This window comes from Cryptomeria japonica, chromosome 11 (genome assembly GCF_030272615.1).
Source record: "Cryptomeria japonica chromosome 11, Sugi_1.0, whole genome shotgun sequence".
Classification (NCBI taxonomy): domain Eukaryota; kingdom Viridiplantae; phylum Streptophyta; class Pinopsida; order Cupressales; family Cupressaceae; genus Cryptomeria; species Cryptomeria japonica.
Window position 1 is genome coordinate 17147061 of NC_081415.1, and position 9997 is coordinate 17157057.

Here is a 9997-nt window from a genome sequence, read left to right on the forward strand (position 1 = left end):
TTGCGGCCATTGCCATGACAGTGACCGCAGGGGAAGTGGAGGGTACCACCTCCCCCCCGGCGGTTACAATAACTGCCGCCACTACCCGATACCCCAAAATAATTTTCGGGAATATGGTGCTTGCTATTTAATACATTTTATCATTTGAAATATATATATATATATATATATATATATATATATATATATATATATATATATATATATATATATATATATATATATATATATATATATATATATATATATATATATATGGTTTACATTTCCAGTTATTTAATGATATATATGTAACAAAAGAGTATTTATTTATGAAAATAAGAACATGAATAAAATAAATAATCAAACAATTGTTTTAGATTGATTTTACAGTAAACAGGAGGTTAATATTTCCAGTATTCATAAGGGAATAGAGAGTTTGTTTCCAATATTCACAGGGAGATAGTTCATTTCCAGTTTTCACAAGGAGATTGTTTATTTCCAGTATTCATAGGAAGATTATTTATTTCCAGTATTCATTTCCAATATTCACAGGAAGATTATTTATTTCCAGTATTCACAGGAGGATTTTATTCAACTAATATTCACAGAGAGATCTAACAGGGAGATTTATTTAACTAATAATCACAGGGAGATTTATTTAACTAATAATCACAGAGAGATTTGTTTAACTAATAATCACAGAAAGAATTATTTAACTAATAATCACAGAAAGATTAAAGAACGAGATTCAGATTTCCATTCGAAGAACCAGAGAAATGAATTAGAGGGAAGAGATAAAGATTAAGATTCAAATCACACAGGGAAGAATTTTAATCTCAGAAAAAGAGATTTTAAACAATTAAAGGAATATGATTTAACAAAAAGCAAGATCATGTGCATATTTTCTTAAGGGAAATAAAATAAATAAATAACTATCTTTTACATGCACTATATGAAAGCATTATCATTATTATTTATCCCTAAATAAAAGATTTACAATCAAATAAAAAAAATTCTTTATATAAAGGAAGATCTATAACTATTTTTTTTTATAATACTAATTCCTCATAAGTGAACGTGAAATAACAAGGAGAGAACCCGGTTTATCGAGCTTGATGTTGAATCCACTAGTTATCCTTTTGATCCTTCCTTGCAACTTGAGAGAAATCCTTCAAACAACAACTTAAAATTCTTGCAACGAAAATGAGACTACCAAAGAAGATCTACTTCTAAAACTTGGGAAATTTCCTTCAAAACATATTCAACTCCCTTCTTTGAAACTTGCATACAATTTTATAAGAAAATTCCCTCCATTCCACTATCTAGAAAATTTAATTAAAAAGGAGATTCTTTTCCAATATTGGACTCATGCAAATTGATTAAACTAAGTGGGGGAGTTACATGCAAGGTGGTGGAGATTCCTCTAGAAGCTTCTTATTCTTCCTACAACATGTGCCATAATTGGGACTGGAAAATAAATAAATAAAAATAATGTATATTCTCCATGTGTGTGTGTGTATTATTATTTTCATTCTTTTTATAACATTTTTAAATAGCTTATCCAAAATATAATATAATTGTATTTAAATCAAAAAGTGATAAAGGAGGGTTGTGACATCCCCCAAATTTGGAAGGACTCTTACAAATTTGTCCCCAAAGTCTTCATAACCATTAATGGTTAACTCACCCTTCTTACATGGTTAGAGACTTTTTCCCTAACTCAACCTTCATCTAACCCAAGGGTCTCAATCAAGCATTCATGGCTTTAACCTTGGTTATCCCTTTAACCTTTGCACAAGAGTTTACCCCTTGGATAAAAGCTTTATCCAATGGATGACTCTAATCCAACCTTAGCCTTACCTCCTAAGGCAACCTTCATGTCTTCTCAAGCATTTAATGCTTCTTGCATCTCCTCTCAAGCAACCTCTTATTGACAATTGTCACCATTTCATTGGTGAGAATTGTGAACATGGATTGATTAACTTTCAATCCTAGCCCTTGATAAGATTATCCAATCTTGACCATCCATGGCCCCGTTTTCCCTATAAATAAAGCTCACATTCTTCACTTTCACAATCAAGTCTTTGTGAATCAAACTTATAGTCTCGTAACATTAAGCATATTATCTCTCTTTGATAGAATAGCATTTTAGATCATTTTGATAACATTATAATCTTAGATATATCATGTTAATCTCATATCATGTTAGCTTCATCTTAGTGTCATTTTCATACTAGTTTAAGCTTCATATCAATATCTTGCATCCTATCATCATCTAGTTTCATATCTAAATCATCACTAGGATCTTGGTTGCATTCCATTTAGATCTTAGAATCATTTAAATCTTGTTCTTTAGGTTGTCATCTTAAAGAATAAAGTGCTCTTCCCAGCGGAGAGCCACCTTGAATCTTGAAGATCCTTGGAGATAGAGGAACATGAAATGATTTTAAAGAGTTTAGATTCATTTAACTTGCTTTGTTTGGATTTCTAACCTCTAATGCAGTGTTTCATGTGTGTGTTTGAATTGTTTTCTCCTCTTCCAGGTTGACACCACATTTCCAGGCATACAGTTCACATGGAGCTAGCTAGTACATTTTTGTTGACAACTTGAATTCTACCTATTGTTGCCATTTGTGCAATATAACCAATGTTTCGTCAAAATGTCGGGGCCTCTTTTTCTCACCTCTATGCTTGCAACATTCTATCTAACACCTATGGGTGCCCTCTTATAATATCACAATTTAAATCTAAGACTAATCAATAAACATGTTTACTCACAAACACCTTTGTAATTACAAAGAATATACTATGAATAAGATAAAATTAAAATTCTCCGATTTTTAAAATTGAATCAAGTTGTCTAATGTTATACTCCTCTCATTGTCTTTGTATGTATGAGTCTTTTGCTTGATTTGGTTGCATGTGAAGGATGATGACCATGATCTTGCTACAACAAATTTTAATGAAAGTTTGGTCAATCTTGAACTCAAATCCCATATTTATGAAAATATTATAAATGATTTTGAAAATATATCTTAATAATTGAATATGATTGAAAAAATGTATAGAAATGACAAAATAAATATATGCCTAGGAGCCATTTCATACGTCATGAGGGGCCATTTTTTTAAAGGGCAACGTGCCATTCAAAAGGAATATTTCCATGTCTAAATGCATGAGAAGACAAAAATCTTTATTAAGATAACCTAGGTGCTTAACGAAAAAGAGAAGATCATTTTAAAAAGGGAGTGCCTATGTTTGTAGACCTTTAGTATAAGACAAAATCATTAATAGGTCATAAAGGAAAATGTGTAAGAGGGAGGCGTGGGGGAATAATAATCTAGTATTAATATAGACAAACAAAAAAAATACAAAATTTAAAGAGTAACAAGAACATAAACTATGTTTATTCAAAGTCAACTTAAAAGTTCATAAATTATAAGCTCTTTTTAAATATAGTAAGTTTGACTTAACTTTCAAATTAATTAGCATTTTTTTAGACAAGACTACATTATAGTTCGAGGGAAAAAAATATTTTTTTTATTTTTATTTTTTAGAATCAATTATTTATTTATTTTTAAATGTTAAACAATATGTTTCATAATATCTGTCACAATATTATTCTAATTTAGATAAATATTCAAAATATTTTTTTTAACACAAAACATATGATTAAAGATAGCATGAAAATGATAAGTGAGAGTTCGTTGTTTGGGAGCTTGCTATTTTGCTTTGGCAATTTATTGTATTATGGTTACGTTTTTTTTATTGATAATTTGTTGTTTGCTTTCTTTCTTTTTTGTAATTCTTTTATTTGCATTATCTCTTAAAAAAAAAAACTAGCTAAACTATTGTTGGCAAATTCAAAAATTTGTTGGTACATGGCAGTGTCATTTCCAATGTGTCTAGTCAGTTGTTCCTGAACCTAAATTGGCTCATTTTACTTGGTGTATTTTCTATCAAGGTTTCTCTAATGGTGCTTATTTGGCCTTGTTTGGTGTTCTTAATCCTCATTGTCTATTTTGCGTTCAATTTGAGAATCTAAAGCACCTATTTTAGTTTTGTTCCTTAGCTCAAGAAACTTGACATTGGATTTACATGTTTTTATAGGAATTTTTTTACCTAATTCACTTTCTTGGCATATGGATTTATCGGGAAAATGACTATAATATACTCATTTAGTTTCAGGCCAAAATTTAAATAAGCAATTAACATCTTTCCACTTTAGTTGAGTATCAACATTTTTATGTAAGAGACTTGACATCTTAAATATTATATAAGGACACATCATTGTAAGCCTTGTTGAATGTAGGTTTTTCAATGAGCATCAAGTTCTTTGTTCTACACATGTGAAAAAATAGTAAATTAGTGAAAAAAAACTAAAAAATATCTATGCATTAAGTATTGATGTCCTTGTTCTAGCAAAAAAAATTGATGATATGAGGTTTCCTTAATCCATAGACCTGTTATGCTATTTTTGGGTTTGATTGTGTGACATTCTTTTGCATCAACGTTTTGAATCACACTACATGATTTAGTACATTCTTCATCCTAATGATGGATCATGTAGTGTGATTTGAAATGTTGATGCAAAAAACTATCACACAATCAAACTCAAAAATAACATAACAAAAAATAAAATAAAATTGATACATACAAAACAAGTTATGCACAATGTCATACACCCATGTCTTAATTATAGTTAGTTTGACTTCAAAAATTAATTAAAAGAATACACAACAAAGCATTATGAAACAAAATGCAAGTGTTAGATATTGGTGTAACAAATATATATTTAAAAAAAAGAGTATTTTATCCTTTGTATCAAAAAAGTTATGCTCGACATCATAAAGATCACTTCTCAAAAATGTTATTTACTATAAAAAACAAGTTATTAAAAGTTATTTAAAAAAATTTATAATTTAATTCTAATTTTTCAAAATACATTCTAATTTCTAACGATTTAGCTATTGGGAATCATGACAAAATCAACACTCTTTCTGATTATGATTTGATTACTACCTTTGAAAAGTATTACTAAAGGATTGTGTAGTACTAACCTTATGTCACAGCGATCATCTTCTTGAATTTTTCTTGTTTAGCCTTTCCCCTGTCTAATTCATCGCATTCTATAGAATTTTTTTGTGAGGAATCTAAAATGATTAGATGACGAAACGAAATGCAGTAAAAATGTCCATGGTTGACGATATGTGTTCACTACTCGTCAAATAATGGGGCACTCTGCTGTTCTGTAGATCCCTGAATTATATAATAACGTTGGACTGCATTTTATTAATTAACTTGGGGACGATCGGCCAGCAGCTGGTATTCTGGATAGAAATATTCACCATAGATTTCGCTTTGTAGTCTCGAGCACAGACTTTCAACATCGTAAAAGGGTGAAGCTGTATGGTGAAAACTTTGAATGTTAAATATGGGGCATTCCGAGAATCGAACTCGGGACCTCTCGCACCCGAAGCGAGAATCATACCACTAGACCAAATGCCCTTCATGCACTTTTTTCTTCTATCTTATTATATATAATTTAATGTATATAAAAAAAATTTACACCCTGAATATAACATAAAAATGGTCAGTACCTTCAGGGGAAAAAAAATGATCACAATGTTTCTGATCCTATTCTTTTATCTGGCTACTTCATTTTAATGATAGATTATAAAATATCGTTGATGTTTTTGGATTGACCTTTATAAGACGTGATAAAATACCAGTCTTATTTCTCCATCCATTACGCAACAAGAGGAAACTATAAGCAGAGAGAATGCCATACACGCACTGTATTATGAAAATTAATTAGTTCTGATTCAATGATGTTAACATAGCCCGTCTAGCTCAGTTGGTAGAGCGCAAGGCTCTTAACCTTGTGGTCGTGGGTTCGAGCCCCACGGTGGGCGCAAAATTACATTTAATCCTGTTGTCTCATCGTTTATTATTTTGGAAATAATTCAAGGGTGGCGGAGTACTTGTTTTAGCGATAAGGGATAAATTACATTGTACATTATTTTCAGATTTTTCTTTACACCTTTAAACGATACTTAAGATATTTTGTGTAATATTTTTCTTCCAGGCCGCATTCTTTCACTAATGGTAGAATTCAAATGAGATAAATTTGATTAAATTTCCATTCAAAGCATTGGCCTATTAGCTCAGTTGGTTAGAGCGTCGTGCTAATAACGCGAAGGTCGCAGGTTCGAAACCTGCATAGGCCATTTTTAATGTATTTTTCTAATGGATTATGTTAATGTCGAATTCGTTATCATACCACCTTTTGATTCTCCTTCAAGCCTTGACTTATATCTTTTTATTATTTTTCTTAGTTAATGCTAGTTGTTTATGCAAAATGTCATATAAGTGAATTTTGTTTGGACATTAATCCTAGTCTATGAGGTTTGTATTGTTCAAAGTGTCTTGGTGGCTTCAAAGATTCTTTAAGGGTTTGAATGTCATCCAAATGACAATTCTTGACAATTCTAAGTTCTTAGGGACTTTTAAAAGTTGAGGGTGAAATTTTCATGGGTGATGTATCCATCACAAAAATAGATAATTAGATAATTGTTCTATTGAAGTAAAAATCTTATTTTATTAAATATTTCACTTTTCAATAGTTAAACAATCAATATTAGTTTTCTATTAAAGAGTGGTCTTATAATTTATTTTTGACCATTGAAATAAGTGATATTTAAGCATAGCTATAAGCCTCCTTATAGATTCTAAATCTATGGAGTAGAAAAAAACTTTGAGCAAAATCAAAGTAACTCATTTTGGATTTTTGTATTGTAAAAGAGGGCAAAATAATAGTGACTTTTATTGGGTTATGCTAACTATGAGTAGAGTTTCTTTTTGTAAGCATGACTATAAGCATTGTGTTAAAATTTTGTGAGGTTGTGGGTTCTATTGTAGCTTGTTTAGGAGTTATTTATGTTCATTTAATTAGTGCTTGACAATTATATTAAGTAAGTAAACATTGTATCAATTACTTTAATCTTAAATTATATGAAAATATGGTTATAGTTGAGTCAATGTTTCTTTTTGAAATAAGAATATATACCTTCTCTTTCATTTTTCATCTGGGGCTACACTACTTTCATTATGATGAATTCTTGATAGCAAGTGTGTGATTGAATTAGTTTGTTTTAGGGCTTTAATATTTTCTTGTCAATTGGTAATCATATATGGGATTAGTTTTAGCATTGGATTATGCATTAAATATATGTTCAACACTATTTTCCTTTATTGATAGGTATAGTTAAGGCGACACTCTCTTTCTTTCCACAATTTTTTTATTGGGGTAGAGTGCTTCCATTTGCTTGTCTTGTGAACCCTACTCAAGATAAGCAATAGTATGGACTAATTTATCAATTTAGGTTTGTAATTAACTTGATGAGTTGTTATAGTCAAATCCTTTTAGTCAAAGGGAATTATCATATGTTTATCAATTACAAATTTATCAATTTAAGTTTGTAATTAAGTTGATGAGTGTATTTAAGCAATAGTAATCCAATCCTTTTAGTCAAAAGGAATTATCATATGTTTTGAAAATTATAAGAAAAATTTGGGGTATTTCTCTTTTTGAAAGGTATGCTAATAAACCCGAGAACCTCAAGAGTGGGAGTAGTCACAAGAGATGATAAGGGGGTCATCCTTTTCAAGGGTGCAAGAAGATTGTAGGATGGAACAAATAACGAAGCAAAGGCACAAACAACACTAATGGCCACTGAATTGGCTATAAACATGAAAATCCCAAAGTTGCGCCTGAAAGGAGACTCCCAAGTGATTATCAATGCAATAGTGAAGGGTAACACCCCATCATGGAAACTATCCCATTGGGCGGAGATCATTCGAGAAAAACTCAACTCCTTTGAGGATTTTCGGGTCTCCCATGTCAGGCGAGGTGCCAACGTAGTGGCGGACCTCCTCTCCAACATCGGATGTGACATGACAAGCCAAATGGCCAAGTGGTGGAAGGGAGATGGCAAAGTGTGGAAGTGGAATTAATGTAGTCCTAGAAGTATGAAAAAATCAATAAGCACACAAGACAGTCTGTAAGGACAAGGACACCCTTTCAAAGGCACTGCAATTAATGAGGCAGTTACCGAGTACAAAGTATCTGTTCGAGACAATGGCAGAGGACAACAAATTTGCCATGAAATCCTTTTCCATTTATATCATTGATTATGCATTTATGACCCGTCGAAAACGATGGTGGATGAATTATCAATTTGGTTTATGAGCAATGTATTATCAAAGAATCAGATTAATGTGAGTTTTTGTGTCTTTTGCAATGTAGTTTTTGGATTTAACAAGTTTTGAGTAGGTTTAATGGAGGCAATTTTACCCTAAGAACCGAGAAGAAACTGGTTCCTTTTCTGGGAACAGTGTCAGATAAAAGAATGCAAGGACTCTTCAAATACAAGGAAGAGAAACTATGGAGTCCAGCGCATCTAATGCTGGGGGAGGAGTTGGTGCACATTCACTTCAAGTACAGGACGAATATGGAGGTTTATTCCTTGATTATGGCTTGGGCATGCAAATTTGAACCAGAGGTGGAAAAAATTAAGCTCACAATGACAAAGTTGATCGATGGGGACTATTTGATCAACCTTGACTCCATTTTGGAGTGGGTGATCCCTCAGACTAGAATCCGCATTCGAGAAGGAGATGTTGAGGAGGAGATATTACCCTTTGTTCGCGGGCCAAAGAATCAAATAAAGGAGAAATGCAAAGAGGGAGCTCGCATAGGCTGGGAAGCCATGAAGCTCTGCGTCAAACTCATAAGAAGAGATGAGGTACTGAAAACCCTCAAGGTGGTGGCACGCATGGAGGTGGGAAGAGAATTGCGAGACCGGTTTGAGGAAGGGCGAGCGGTCTAGTTTTTAGCAAGTCTAGAAGGAGACCCAGACTTTGGGAATTTGGATTGCATCTCGAAGATGAAGACCAAAGCAGCCAAAGGAAAAGCTCCGACAGACATTGTAGATGAAGAGGAGAAGCAAACAAACCAGAGTGATACCGACTGAGGGGATACGGTGCTCAAAACTTTTTTTTTTTTGCTTTTTGCTAGTTGCTGGGTTTAAAAAAAAAACAATATTTTATGGATGACTATAATATTTAGTGCATAAATGCACAATACTAGTTTTATTTCCGTTTTAGCTTGAACGCTCTTCATAGTAGGCTAGGACTGTTAGTTTTTTGGGCCGATGTTGAAATCTATATGGCCTCGGATTATTGTAGCCTTTTTTTGGAAATCAATATAACACAAAAATTACCGATAAAAAAAAAATAAAAAAAATTCATATATAATTATTCTACAATAAACCAAATTTTAATAGGATAAAAAACATAAATTAAATTAACTCTAATATCTTTTATTATTATTTCTAATTATATAAAAAGACATAAATAATTAAAACAAAATTTTAACTCAATAAAAAATTGTCCCTAAAAGAAGAAGAAATTGAAGTAGAAGAATTAGAATATATTTAAAAACAAGACAAAATATTAAAAAGGTAGCATCTTATCAAAAGAAAATAGTAACAAAAGAAGTATTTTAATTCAAATATAATTAGCATACAATATTTCAAATTTTAATAAGATAAATAATTATAAATCAAATTAATTTTAATAATATTTAATTATTATTTGTAATTTCAAAAAGCATAAATAAATAAAATAGATAGTAAACTTTTAAAAAATCCTTAAAAAAGAATAAGAAAAATAAAGTGAGTTCTTTTTTTTTAATATCTTTTATTTGCCTTTTATAAATTTTAAAAAATAATATTAAAAGCGATTCATATCAAAAGAAAATAATTAAACATTTTTTCTTTTATAAATATTATTTTTCTAATTTTTTTTAAACTTAATACAAATTGTCTTCAGACGTGTAGTGTCACGATTAAAACACTCCTTAGTGAAGCGACCACCAAGGTTCAAAATCATGTTGGGCCATTAAACTCACATGCCTTGTGCTTTCATTGGTCGTTGGGCTCGTGGGTTTGAT

General features: G+C 31.1%; 3 non-coding genes across 3 annotated transcripts; 2 read left to right on the forward strand and 1 right to left on the reverse strand.

Moving 5' to 3' along the window:
- Positions 1–5418: 5418 nt before the first annotated feature.
- Positions 5419–5490, reverse strand: TRNAP-CGG (transfer RNA proline (anticodon CGG)). Its single transcript has one exon. It is a non-coding gene; the product is annotated as a tRNA-Pro (tRNA).
- A 334-nt stretch (positions 5491–5824) lies between these two features.
- On the forward strand, positions 5825–5897 carry TRNAK-CUU (transfer RNA lysine (anticodon CUU)). The gene has a single exon. It is a non-coding gene; the product is annotated as a tRNA-Lys (tRNA).
- Positions 5898–6138: 241 nt separating this feature from the next.
- Positions 6139–6212, forward strand: TRNAI-AAU (transfer RNA isoleucine (anticodon AAU)). Its single transcript has one exon. It is a non-coding gene; the product is annotated as a tRNA-Ile (tRNA).
- Positions 6213–9997: the final 3785 nt, after the last annotated feature.